Below are 14,272 nucleotides of genomic sequence, written 5' to 3'. Positions count from 1 at the left end.
ACCTGTGCAATAAGGACTAGAAAAATAGCAAGTAGAAAAAAAAGAACCCACACAACATGATACCAGTTACAATGATAAAATAAGAAACATCTCTGCACTTACACACTCACACTTACAACACCAAAAAGTGTTTTTACAGAGTTTTATGGTGTTCCAATAAGTTTGACCTTTGACCTTCTACAATGTCATAGCTTCATTTTATCCTGAGTGAAATTTACACTGAATTAGATAATGAATTTGTGTTAAAGCAAAAATACTGAATGTTTGCGTAAGTTCGCTGTGATATTGACCTTTAGACAGCAAATGAGCTACATTTAAAGAAATCAAGCTGTTTGGTAAATGTTGGTTATGGAAGACTGATGGACAAAAGCATCTCATAGAAATACAAGGGCACATTTAAAACCCTGGTAACACTTTATAATAAGTACACACTATGAAGCATTAGTTAAGCATTAACAAATACTGAATTCACCTTTTATAAAGCATATTTCTGACATGAATACTCATTAATATATGGTTTATCAGCACAGTTATAATGGTTTTGCTAATCATTCGTAATCATTCATCATTCAATCATGCAGTTTGTTTGATAATCCCATGTGCTGTGTCTTTCCTGTTAGAATAACTGAGACTTTTGTGAGTCTTTAGACATTGCCAACCTTTAAATCTCATTTGTAAATGCTTTATATGGCATAGATAGTGCACACTGTAGATGAGCGCACACCAATATACTTAATTAATGAGTAGTAAGTGCTTTATAACCACCTGAAATAATGAATTCTTGTATTAATAATTGTTTAGAGTACATCTATTGGAAAATAAATGTGTGAGTTAGTATAAAATACACACTGACATATTCACTTACCATTAGTACATGTCTGAATACTAAATGTTTAAATGCTGAATCCATAATTTATAAAGTATGAAAATACAATCATTAAGCACATTGTAGATGACCTTATTAATGATGAGTAAAACACTTATAACTGTGCTGATAAACCATATATTAATGAGTATTCATGTCAGAAATGTTTTAGAAATGATGAATTCTGTATTTGTTAATGCTTAACTAATGCTTCATAGTATGTACTTATTATAAAGTGTTACCAAAACCCTGGTAGAGCAGTCACTGAATAGACCATGAATATTTGGTGACTCATGTCTTTTGCAGTCACCAAATCACAACCCAATTGAACATTTTGAGCCAACCCTCTGCACCACTTGTATCAAAACACCAAATGACTGAATATGTTTTGGAAAAATGCCTCACATCCCTCACAGTCTGCTGATGTGGAGACACGAGGTGGCCATCTTACTAAAACCCTGTTGTTTTATCCTTTAATTTTTATCCCTCTGCATCTCTAACTGCAAACCTCCTTTCCACTGCGTTCATCTCAGCTCAACCTTTTACTCCCATCACGACTCCTCCTCCAGCTCTGATTATCCCTCTGCCTTCCATTTCTCTTTCACTCCTACCTGGTGTCCCTCTCCCCTCTTCTTCCTCCATCTCAACCCCTATTTTCTAAATTATCTGCCTCGCTCCTGATCCTTGAACACCTCTCTAGTCTTCTTTCCAGCTGTTACCTCCCTATATACACACATCAGAATGCATTTACAGATTTGTGGCATCAGAAATCTAACAATACTGAATTTGAGAAATACATCTAAACATTTTTTTAATTATTAAAAATAGCCTAAAATCATAGATAGAAAGGCACAAGCGCAGGTTCTTTCTTTCTTTTTTTTTTTAATGTGTCTCATTGTTCCCCCTCTGCCTTCATGATGCAGTGGTCTCGCCTGGATGAGTCGGTGCTGGTGGCCTTGCAGACAGCTAGCTGTGCCCATTACCTTAAGCACGTCTGGCTGGGGTGAGCTAGATTAGAGGAGGAATGAATAAGGATTCTTGACTGTGAGTGCAGGGCCACCTACCTATAAATCACCTGCTAACTCTCCACAGCCACCATAACACCCGCCCCCCCCCCATGTCAAAAGTCTCCAACTGCTCCAGAATTTCGCTGATTATCCCCCCCCCCCTCCCGTCTTCCCTTTTCCTGTCTGTGCACCTCTGTGTTAATCTCACTCCCTTTTCCCCCTTCCTCATCACCTCTTCCATTCTCACCGTCTGTCTCATCCCTTATCTTTGCTTCACTCTGCTAGTTATACACTTTTCCATCACATTCTCTTTCTGTCTCTGGAACCCTTTTCAGCTGTCTTTATCTTGCGGTTATCTTCCTCTTGCTCTCTCTTGCAGTCATGTACTTTAACTTGCTGTCTTCGGTGTTATTCCTTGTCGTTCTCCCACTCTGCCTCCTACGATCTGGTCCTCCTGCTGCTTCCAGTGGAGCATATAAATGAACAAAAAACGGCAGTCTGGGTGGTGAAATCAGTTATAGTTTGGGTGTGATCAAGAGCACAACAAGAGGAAATATGTGGCACTGTGTTCGCATTTCATTATCTTTTTTGTTTTCTTTTTTTCTATTCTGTGCTTATGTTAAACTGCAAATTACAATTGAAAAACATGTGATGAGCCAAAGCCTGTTAAGGACTAAATGCTTTGGTTCTAAATGGCTGTATTTGATGAGATTAGATTAAACTCTAATGGTCCCTGTAGGGAAAACTGGGTCCTTACCATAGAAATGAACACATTCAGAATAAAAATAACTATGCACTGAGCAAATGTGGTATAAATATTTGACCATTCTGTTGATATTAATAAGTAAGTAATTAAGTAAGTAAATTTTATTTATAGAGCACTTTTCACAGACAGAGTCACAAAGTGCTTTACCAATTCAAATCAGAATCAAATCAGTTAAAATCAAAATCAAATCAAGTTTACAGAGACCCTCGCAGAGTTTACAGAGACAATCGCATTTATAAGGTCTTGGACAAAAAGCAAAAAATACACGACACGTCTAATGTTGAATAGGGGTGTAACGATACAGAAAAAAATTTGGTTTGGTACGTTTTCGGCACAGGGGTCTTTGGTTCGATACATGTTCGATATGTTTTCGGTACAGCGAAGGAGACTAGTGGGGGAAACCAGTGGGGTGTGCTCCGTAACTACTGGAAACTGAAAGTGAAATGTAACACTCTTTGAACGTCTGACCCAGCTTCTGTGCCTCAATTATACACGCTGTTGTCATGTTCACGCCCCCCCCCCCCACACACACACAGACATACACACAAATCACACCCCAGCCTCAGAATAAAGTGTTGTGTTTTGAGAACTGGACCCCTGCTGAATGCATATAGGGAAAACCCAGCTTCCCAAGTGTTTGCAATCTTCACATAGGCTACATGTATTTGTTCGGTAGACCTCCGTATTGTATCAAAGACCCAAACCAAAACAGTTCAGTACAAACGAGTGCACTGTCACACCCCTAATGTTGAATGTTGTTATGACCCCTGAGCCACTGTCACTTCCTGCTCCCCTACCAGTATCACTATCCCTTCACCTCATCTGTGCAGGCTTTTCCTATCTGCTCCCATGACCATGCACTGACCTTGAAAGACTTGAAAAATATAGCTCAGCATAGCCATCAAAATTAGATGCATCAACCCCAATTTGACCTTGACGATGAAAGGCAAGGTCAACACCCAAACAATTCATCCAAGAGCTTCCCAAGTTGTACCCAAATACCGAAGATGAAGGAGATCAGACAATTTAGTGACGAGTAAACATGTTGACACTGATGGACAGAGACAGGAGGATGCTGGGTATGACAATACCCCTGTGGCCAATGGACAAAAAAGCATTACACATCACACACAACCCTGCCTCACAGAAGTTACATACATACGAATAGAAGTTACATACATATAATTTTGTAATACACATAGTACTGGATCCATTAGATTTTGCTTTGCTACATCCTTGCCTTGATTTGTTACATGGAAACAATTGCTCATTGAAAGATCCCAAACTTTTCCTCATTGTGCAGGGGGGAGTCTGTGGACAAACAAAATACAAGGTTTTCCCACCACAATTTTCTCGCCTTAATTATTTTTTAGTCTGTCAGAAATATAACAGTGATCCATCAATGGTATAAAACTAAACATGTAACATAAAGCTGGACATTGTTAGTAGGTTGTCTTCTTTTTTTTTCCGCTGCAAATAACTTAAGGCAGACCATCTTAAAACAAGCATAGGATGTGAGCAAGAAGCGAGTCCAACAGGCCAGAGTTCACTGGCTCAAATCTGGCTGCCAGGCAGCAGTGATGAGAATCTGCAGAGTAATTTGTAGTCCGAGTGAGGGCATTAGTTCCATTTTCAAATGAAATGCTCACTGCAGTTCATCCACTCAGAGAACTCCAGAGTTCTGTAATGAGGCGATAATGGAAAAGGACCCCGGTGGATCGTGCTCTCTTTTAGCCTTACCATTCACCATAAGTTCTCAAACACACAGCTAGGACTGCAAATAATGATTTTTTCAGTGTCAATTCATCTGTTGATTATATTTTCAATAATCAAGGTATCATTTGGTATATAGAATAGTGGAAAGGTGTTTCACAAAACCAAAACCAAAATCCTTAAATGTCTTGTTTGGTCACAGTCCAAAGGTATTCAGTTTCATGTTAGAGAGGACCAAAAAAAAAGAAAGAAAGAAAGAAAGAATTAAATATTAACATTTAAGGGGATGTAGTTGTAGAATTTGTATCTTTTTTCACTTATAAAAATTACCCAAACTGATTATTGATTATCATTATAATTTCTTTAGCAATCAACAAGTAATCAGTTAATCACTGCAGCTCTACACACAGCAATTCCAAATGCATGTACACATATACAGCTGAACTTGCCAAAGTTATGAAGTTGTTTTCCATTACAGCAGCACTAGGCTGCTGGACTTTTATTGACTGAAAAAAGAAAGTGAGAGTAGATGACAGAGAGGAGGGAGGTCAGAGATGGATGGATGAGGTGGTCTTGAAGGGAGATATAAATGGAAAGGCAGACAGGAGGAGAAAGAAAGACCCATCATCCAGTGCAGTTACTACCCACAGAATGACAGCACAGTTTGTGTGTTATTTGTGCCTCTGTGCACGCGTGAGCTCATGTGCAATTTGTTTGTGTGTGCAGGTGGAAAAGCACAGCCCTCTCCATCTGTGTGCGTTATAAATGTCATCGTGGTGGAGTCAGCTAATTGCAATATGTCAGAGATAACAAATGCTTAGGTAAGGCCACACATAAAGAGGTCTGACAACTGCATAACTAGAGTGAATGGACAGTGGCATAGCCTTGGGAGCAATAGAGATGTGTTGTAATTATGCCACTGAATTCAAGATGAGGTGATATGAGTCTAAATCACCACCTACACACAAACTCTGATTGGATACGCGGCCCCCCGTGTGCTTTACTGCCGCTCGAAAACTGATGCTGATAAAGGTCATTGACTTTAAAAATACATGAATTGATTGTGGAAGAGCTGTTGGAGTAGTTTTTTTTTTTTTTTTAACAACTATTACATATATATATATATATATATATATATATATATATATATATATATATATATATATATACACACACACACACACACACACACACACACACACACACACACACACACACACAGGGTGGGGAAGCAAAATTTACAATGAACATTTAGTTGTTTTTTCTCAGCAGGCACTACGTCAATTCTTTTGAAACCAAACATATATTGATGTCATAATCATACCTAACATTATTATCCATACCTTTTCAGAAACTTTTGCCCATATGAGTAATCAGGAAAGCAAATGTCAAAGAGTGTGTGATTTGCTGAATGCACTCGTCACATCAAAGGAGATTTCAGAAATAGTTGGAGTGTCCATAAAGACTGTTTATAATGTAAAGAAGAGAATGACTATGAGCAAAACTATTACGAGAAAGTCTGGAAGATACTATTAAAGAACAATGGGAGAAGTTATCACCCGAGTATTTGAGGAACACTTGCGCAAGTTTCAGGAAGCGTGTGAAGGCAGTTATTGAGAAAGAAGGAGGACACATAGAATACAAACATTTTCTATTATGTCAATTTTCTTGTGGCAAATAAATCCTCATGACTTTCAATAAACTAATTGGTCATACACTGTCTTTCAATCCCTGCCTCAAAATATTGTAAATTTTGCTTACCCACCCTGTGTGTGTGTATATATATATATATATATATATATATGATTATTTATATGTTAAGTCAGAGGTTCTCAACCGGGAAGGCGCAAGCACATGGGGGGGGTGGGGGGGGTTACCATCCCAGCAGTTTAAATCACTACTTGGCACATACTGCCCCCCCCCCCCCCCCCCCCCCCCCAGTCACAGATTGAGGTCCATGAGGCACACATAACCCCCCGCCCCTGGTCACAAATTTGTTTTCAGGGGGCAGCTGTCACATACAGGTCCATTGCGTTACTTTTAGAATTACATAACCCCCCCCCCCCAGCTCCACAAATTGTTTCGGGCATACGGGGGGGTGCTGTAGGCTCATGATGCCATTAGTAAAGATGTGATTTATTTTTGATAGATAAAGTGTAAGGGGGACTCAGTATGAAATCATTGCACAAGGTCAAAGGTGATTACTGATGTGTATAAATAAGAATAAAAAGAGGAATGTGTCTGACAACAAAATTATTCCAACTTTATGGGAACAGTGGATTTAAAAAATAGCAAGAGTATTAAAGTCAGTTTGTAGTGATTTGGTTATAGGTTGTCACAGAGCAATAAAGGTGTCTTTTAATCCACTTTAACATACACAGGTTTGTCTTATGTGTTTTTTTCTTCCCTGCCACTTAGCAAATAAAAAAAAATCTAACTGAACATTCAATAAAGTTTAGATCGCTTAGCTTTGCTGTCTGGGCTACAGTTAGCTACAGACATTGTATAGTAGGTCTGCTTTTACCTTTAGCTGACGCAACTGTGCAAAACACATTGATATGGATCTTTTAAGCTATTATGAGCAGTTTAGAAAAGTCACGTCATTATAAAACTGACCACAGTGTGAGAGCAATACAAAAGCTAACACAAGATATTTATGGATATGATTTTTTTCTATCTCATTCTACAGCTGTGTTAAAAACAAATCATAAACTGCAGAGTCCTTTACTGTTTTCAGTAAACATCCTTGCTTAATAAAAAAATAAAAATGAACTCTGACATATACTGGAACACTAAATATAGTATGCCTCAAAGAGCTGCTTGTTTATTTATACAATATAGCAATTGTCTCATTCTATATATCTTCAATTTATATGAAACCATGGGGGTCCACCTAGGAACGCTGTAGGCTGTACACTGCACACAAGTTTGTTTGAGACAGAAAAGCAGCGACACAGGACATCCATAAGCCCACCCAACAATCTGTCTGTGATTACGCCTCTATTTCACAATCAGGGACTGGTGGGGATAAAATAGTTTAGTCATGATCAGGCATTCTGTCCACGGCAGTCTGCTGAATCCCAGAGAATGGAGTGAAGCTAAACTGTCCCAATCACGTTGATGTGGACTTAACAAGTGGCTTTAAATTCATCTGCCAATCACGGCGCCTTAAGACCTTGAATCCCCAGCCTGAAAAGACTTTACCTGTGCATATGGGCTGTAACTATCAAAAATTGATGGCGGAGGGGCCTGTGGTAACTCAATGGTGTGAGTACTGGGGTCTGTTGAAATGCCTTAAGCCACAGAAAACAGTTCATTAAACAGCATGAGAGGGGAAGGACGAAGAGCGGTGCCGATAGACTGCCTTCATCAAAGTGGATGAATCTTTGAGACCAAAGGGATGAAGTTCAGAAGAAATCGTCTACACATGTGAAAAAGAAAGTCAAGTAAGAGTAGTGCACAAAAAAATCAATAAAAATAACAGGCTAAAAGACGTGACACAGAGAATGTACGCCTTCTTAAGGATGTTCTACTGTTCCAGACTTCTGTTCCTGTTTTGATGGCTATCAATTTGTGGTTTGGACTGCTGCTCAAATGTCCCTCAGGTACTTCATTCGGATCTGATAAGCACAGCAACACAAACAGCATGAAAATACAATAGAGATCGCAAACAGAAAGCACAACTTGACAGTTTTTCATCATTCTGACGATAATGGCAGGCACTGTGATGATATGTAGAGAGGAAAGTCAGTCATTGTGGTCAAAGGAGAGAAGCAGTGGGAGAGAGAAAACACATCTGTTCTGTCTCCTAGTATTCTTTACTGTGTCCGTGGATGCAATTGTCTTCCTAAATAAGAACACCTTACAAAATAAAGAAGGGCACTGGCAAGAGGAAAGAAACTTATCTAAAAGAGTGTACTACGTCTGAAAGGAATCTGCTTTGCCAAATTGAAAAGTGTACACAAAGCACTTCAGAGGAAGACTGTGAAGTGACAAGAAGGAAGTAAAAAAAGGCCTATCCATCATTAATACTGTTCATGTGGTCTTTTGTTGGAAGCTCCAAGAATAAGTTCGGATTCTCTTCGGTCTCATTTTTATCAATTTATCCATTTTTTGACTTGATCTGACCACAAACAAAATATAACTCAGCTAAGGATCCACACCAAACAAGAAAATGGAATCAGACATTCCAATGCACATCAGTTTTATAATCCTTGTAAACTGATCTTCAAACTATGGGCTGACCCCCTTGTGCTAGGTGGGTTGGGTCACAGAAAATGGACTGGTGTCATCTGACTCTAAAGTCAAGCAGATGTGATACCTCAACTCTATGTAAAACCCTATAATGAGAGTGTGTTTACATCTTATCTCTTGTGGTTTACGATCCTTTGTGGACATGTGTATTTAAAAGTGTGCCTACGGTATTACTCTGTCTGAACATGAGTGGCATTGTATGTGTAAAACGCAGCAAACATCTACCAGCTCTAAAGGTTGGTGAGAATTTGGCTGGAAAAACCTCATTTGTTTTTTTATTACACCAAATATTAAAAGTAGGGATGCACCAATACCACTTTTTTCCAGACCGAGTACGAGTACTTACATTTGAGTACTTGCCGACACCGAGTACCGATACGAGTACTTAATAATCCCATTCCTGTTCTTAGTTCCTTTTGTAAATGTTTCTTTATTGTCGTTGTCATTAGTCTGACTGGAAAAAAGTGCTGCTACTGACATTTAATGTGTTGGAATAAGTGTTTCTCAATTAATCCACCAGGGGGCGGCGCTCTGAATTAACCATACGGGACAAATACCACAAAGAAGAGTAAAGTTTTTTGAGAAGAAGAAGAAGAAAAAGTCAGTAATAACAAACATGGAGACGACAGAGGTAACACTAATGTGACACTAATATTGCAGCGTTTTCGCTAGTAAGGTTTAAAAGCTTAGCTTCAGCAGGTAGAGAAAAGAGAAATGAGTGATAAGTTTCATTTTCACTTCCGCTGGCGGCGGTCCGCACCACTCTGTACTCCCACTGATATTCTCTGTCTCCATCAGCACCTGGAAAATGGATGGAATGTAGGCAGAGGACAGAACGCTGCGTCCGTATCTGTCTGTGTCTGTAACGTTACTTGCAGTCAGCGTTACCTTTATCACCGTCGCTAATTTCGAAATATCTCCACACTCTTCACACTCCACACACATTATTCCACCGCCGCGTACCTGCTGCACTGAACTGTGAATGTCACACGGCCGTAAGGGGTATTGGTGCATTTGTATCGGATTACTTTTACGAGTACGAGTACGAATACACACACTGAGTATCGGAGCCGATACCCGATACTGGTATCGGTATCGGAGCATCCCTAATTAAAAGCAAACAATTAGGAAAACAACAGCAATGCTGGAGAGGATGTGGTCACATGAATGCCAACCGCTCACATATCTTTTGGACATGTGTAAAAATGCAAATGTTTTGGAACCATGTTGTTAAGACAGTGGAGGTCATTTTAAATTATAAAATTCCAATGGGGGCAACACGGTGGTGCAGTGGTTAGCACTCGTGCCTCACAGCAAGAAGGTCCTGGGTTCAACTACAGCACCAGTTGATGGGGGTGGGACCTTTCTGTGTGGAGTTTGCATGTTCTCCACGTGTCTGCGTGGGTTCTCTCCGGGTACTCCGGCTTCCTCCCACCATCCAAAGACATGCACTGATAGGTTAATTGGTTAATCTAAAATTGCCCATAGGTGTGAATGTGAGAGTGATTGTTTGTCTCTATATGTCAGCCCTGCGATGAACTGGTGAAATGTCCAGGGTGTACCCCGCCTTCGCCAGTAAGTTGCTGGGATAGGCTCCATGTGACCCTAGTGAGGATAAAGTGGGTTCAGAAAATGAATGAATGAATGAAATTCCAGTGGACCCCCAGACCATCTACCTGGGTCTAATACCTGATGACGTAATTAAAAGAGAAGACGCCTACTTATTAAAAATTTTTATTCTTGCCTGCAAAAAGTAATCACAAGGAACTGGTTAAAAAGTGACCCCCTTCGACCACAACAATGGCTGGACATTATAGAGGAAATACATACCATGGAAAAATTAACATTTCATCTGAGGATTAAAGTGGGAACTTTTAAGCGAAGATGGGAGAAATGGACTATATTCAAGGACACTAATTCTCGATATCAGATCTGGTATGGAAAAGCAGTCGACTGCATAAGGAACAGCATCCCCTCTTGTTGTATTGTGTGTGTTGTTGAGGTTTTTTTTGTTTTGTTTTTCTTTTTTTTTTTGTTACTGCACTGTAAAAGTGATTTAAAATATTAAAATAAAAAGTGGAAGAAAAAAAAAAAGTGTGCCTAAGGTAAAACCTAAGTCCTGTGTTCATAAATCTGTCAGTCTAGTATGTTGACCAAGACGTGACCCAATACTATCCTAAGAACTTTACCACTAACCAGTGAAACAAAGAAATCTAGTGAAACAAAGGAATCCTGAATACTACTGACTAATATGTGATTAAACTTTAGACTTCAACTATCTAAATTAAAATAATATTTCAATACACTGGATTTGTACTGGAAAATCTCAAAAGCACATGGTAGAGCATCACTGGAAAAGACATGGGTATTGACTAGCCTGAGCTGGCTGTGACTCGTTGCCCACCTGGTAAAGAGTCCCTGTTCTGGGACCTGGTTAATAAAACAATGTGTAGGATCCACCAAGAGTTCTCTTTATAAATCACAGCCCGCCTAGAGTTGCGCGCTTGAGGATCTGTCTTGCATCCTACTCTCTACATGCCCACATTCAACCACACAAGGTCAATGCAAAGCACTTCATGAACGCTGATGCATAGAGATAAACCTTCTGATCAATGGTTCTTTACTGTGAATCATGACAACGGCCAAGAGGAGGACATACACATCTATCACAGAGCATTATGCTCAAGCATCATCGCACTATTTATATATTTACTGCAATCAAACTGAATGCCTCACACCTCACCAAAATGATTGCGATATATCAGCGGTCAGCAGTATCCTGCATTCTAGGATATAATTTGAAAATGGAAGTGTAATAGGTCAACATCTGATTTATTTATCGGTGCAGTGAACTAGGCCTGTAATATGACTAGCGCTCATGAGGATATGAATGTAATGATCACGCTAGAGCTGTCACTGGCTTTATTTCCACACTTAATTTACACAGCCCATATGTGGCAGATGAGATGAGCGGCAGAAGACAAAGCATGCAGCAGCCACCTCAGTGTCTGCGATGTCAAATGCCTTTCAGTATTATCTTTAATTTCTACATATGGTGAAAATAATTTGATCAGTCTCATTAATGTGGCTCAAGTGAAAAAGACTTCAAATTGCTTAAAATTGAATAAAGACAAATCAGACTTTCTTGAATCCTGCCACTTGCCACATCCTGTCATCATCTTCACATTTCAACAGCTCTCTACAAATGGGCCATAAGTGTCATACAGTCTGACACTGCTCTCATGAAATATTGAACAGAATTTGATTAGAGATTTGAGTTGGTTTATATCTTTTACAATTAAAAGAGGCTTATAGAACTGTTACGGCGCACAAGCACAAATAAGAAAATCTGTAACACATGATAGTGTAAGAGGCATTATTACATGTATAATGATGTCTCTTGTATTTCATTTCCAAAATATGGCTTCAGTTTATCTCTTTACCATCACCCTGCATGGCTCACAGGTTGTGAAGTAAAATCAAGGTAAATTTGTCATAATTAATCCAAACTTTTATGGCGTAAACCTCTTTCAGACCTTGTTTTGTATGTACTTAACACTTACAAATGAGTCCTCAAATCAGAAGTTATTTAAATCCACTCGTTAATCTTCTATGTTTATTGGCTTAATTGTATTTTTTTTTCCCTTCACAACGTTTTGTTTTTGCTTGTCTGTTAGCTTTCTTTCCTTGAGGTAAAAATAAAGCATTATTGCAATGTGATATTAATAAATATGTATCCATGCTGAAACTGCCAGAGTAATACAGTCCCTCCAGAAAAAATGTGATCACATAATTCAATGCATAATCAAGCAAATAGCGCACATTATGCAGGGGTCCGCATTTTTTCCAAAAGGACACATATTCACTGAAATAATAGCAAAACAAGTGAAATATGCTGGGCTTGCATGAGTCATAATCCCCGCATGTTCCACATAAAGTTTAAAAAATATTGTATTGGAACTTGACATGGGTAGTGATGTAAAATGGGATGCACAATGTCATCAGCTCGTGTGTCCACAGATGGTAAATTAACCAAAGTTTCAGAAAAAGTCCTGCAAGATGATGAAAAATGGAGCTCATTTACCGACAAAATATCTGCAGGAGAGCTAACCAGTACCTGATGTCCTTCACTGAACATAAGAGGAAAATTGATGCTGGAGCCACTTTTCTAGTGCAAAACATTTGAAAATGGTTTCTACTGCAGCGATAATAATGTTATATGAACATAAAGGCTCTAATAGCCTTGAAACAGATGGCCTGTTCTACTTTACTTTTGTGAAGCAGGAAGCATTTTTTTTTATTTTTGACACTTGTGACTCAGGAATGTTAAGGCCATGTTTGAGCGATGCTTAGAAAATAAAGAAGAACTCAAACAAAACCAGCACTTTCTGTGATGTGCTGTATGCTTACTTCTTGTATGTTTGCTTATAGGATGTAATTAGACATTTTTCATTTACTAGTAGCATAGTTAGAACAGGGTGTGGGAGAGGAATCAGTTTTTTTCATTGAAACACACTGTAGCAGGAAGTAGAAGGTAACAATGACATCACTGGTAAGGAGGGGGAAAGGAAACTTACAAATGAGACACACCTGAGAGCTGTGTGTGGAGGGAAACTCAAACAAAGGAGAGACTGGAAGGAGGTCAGAGAGAAAGGAGAAGTGAGATGGACAAGGAAAGGAGGAAAAAAACAAAACAAAAAAGAAAACCTTAATGTGACTTTAACGGAAGAATCTGGAAATGGACTGGTGTGGACCCAGGAGACTTTAAAACAGAAGCTGAATCCCTGGAGCAGGCGGACCGGTTCTGCTCGGACTCAAGAGTTACTCTCTCTCGGAGGACACCCACAACCAGATAAGTCTCTTTTTTTTCCCCAAACACTCCTGGCTTCTCCTGTCTGGCCTGAGGATACCCCTGTGTTCTCTCTCTCCCCCCTACTCTACACATATATGCCTCTAACCTCCAACCTGCCCTGAACTGGACCCCCTGCATCTTTACCCCTTCTCACACACACACACCCCCCATGAACTGAGCTGAACTGAACTGAACTGAACTCTCTACCTACATGAAAAAACTATTGTGTTCGGAAATGGACTACCTAAGTTTAATTTAATGTCTGTTTAATTTACTGTTTAATTCCTGATTTAAGATGTTTTTTTTTTTGAGTTGATGAATAATAAGAAATGTTTTGATGATGATGCAGATGATTTTGAAATGCTGATTTACAAGAAAGAAAATTAAGAAACCTTAATTTTATGTGTTAACCGATGTCTTTTGTAACAATGAAGTGAGCAGCTGGGTTTCTTTTTTGTTGTTGTTTCCTTCACGTTTAAGTTTAATATGTAATAAAATTGACAGGTGGAAGGTAATTTAACCCTTCTCCTGTCTGGCGCCCAACATTTTATTTTTGTTTATGTTATTGAGACTTCTACATTACAACACGTTTTTCCAGTTCTGCATACACATTTTTTTTTTGCAAATTTCCGCAATTTCACTGCATAAAATCACATAAAATTATTACATCGCATAATCAAGGATTTCTGCCTGTATTTTTCTGGAGGGACTGGTAACAGAATGATTCCTTCAGGACTCTGAAAATGTGACGGTGCGTATAAGAACAAAAATAAAGTCCTCAGGGTGAATGCTAGATAATTATGACACACTAAGTA

General features: G+C 39.0%; 1 long non-coding RNA gene across 1 annotated transcript; it reads right to left on the bottom strand.

Moving 5' to 3' along the window:
* Positions 1–296: 296 nt before the first annotated feature.
* On the bottom strand, positions 297–13,218 carry LOC115430761 (uncharacterized). The gene is made up of 3 exons (XR_003936980.1): positions 13,145–13,218; positions 1,421–1,422; positions 297–308 (listed from the first exon to the last, which is right to left on the bottom strand). It is a non-coding gene; the product is annotated as an uncharacterized LOC115430761 (long non-coding RNA).
* Between the last annotated feature and the right edge of the window lie 1,054 nt (positions 13,219–14,272).

This window comes from Sphaeramia orbicularis, chromosome 12 (genome assembly GCF_902148855.1).
Source record: "Sphaeramia orbicularis chromosome 12, fSphaOr1.1, whole genome shotgun sequence".
NCBI lineage: Eukaryota > Metazoa > Chordata > Actinopteri > Kurtiformes > Apogonidae > Sphaeramia > Sphaeramia orbicularis.
This window is presented reverse-complemented; position numbering and strand designations above follow the sequence as displayed.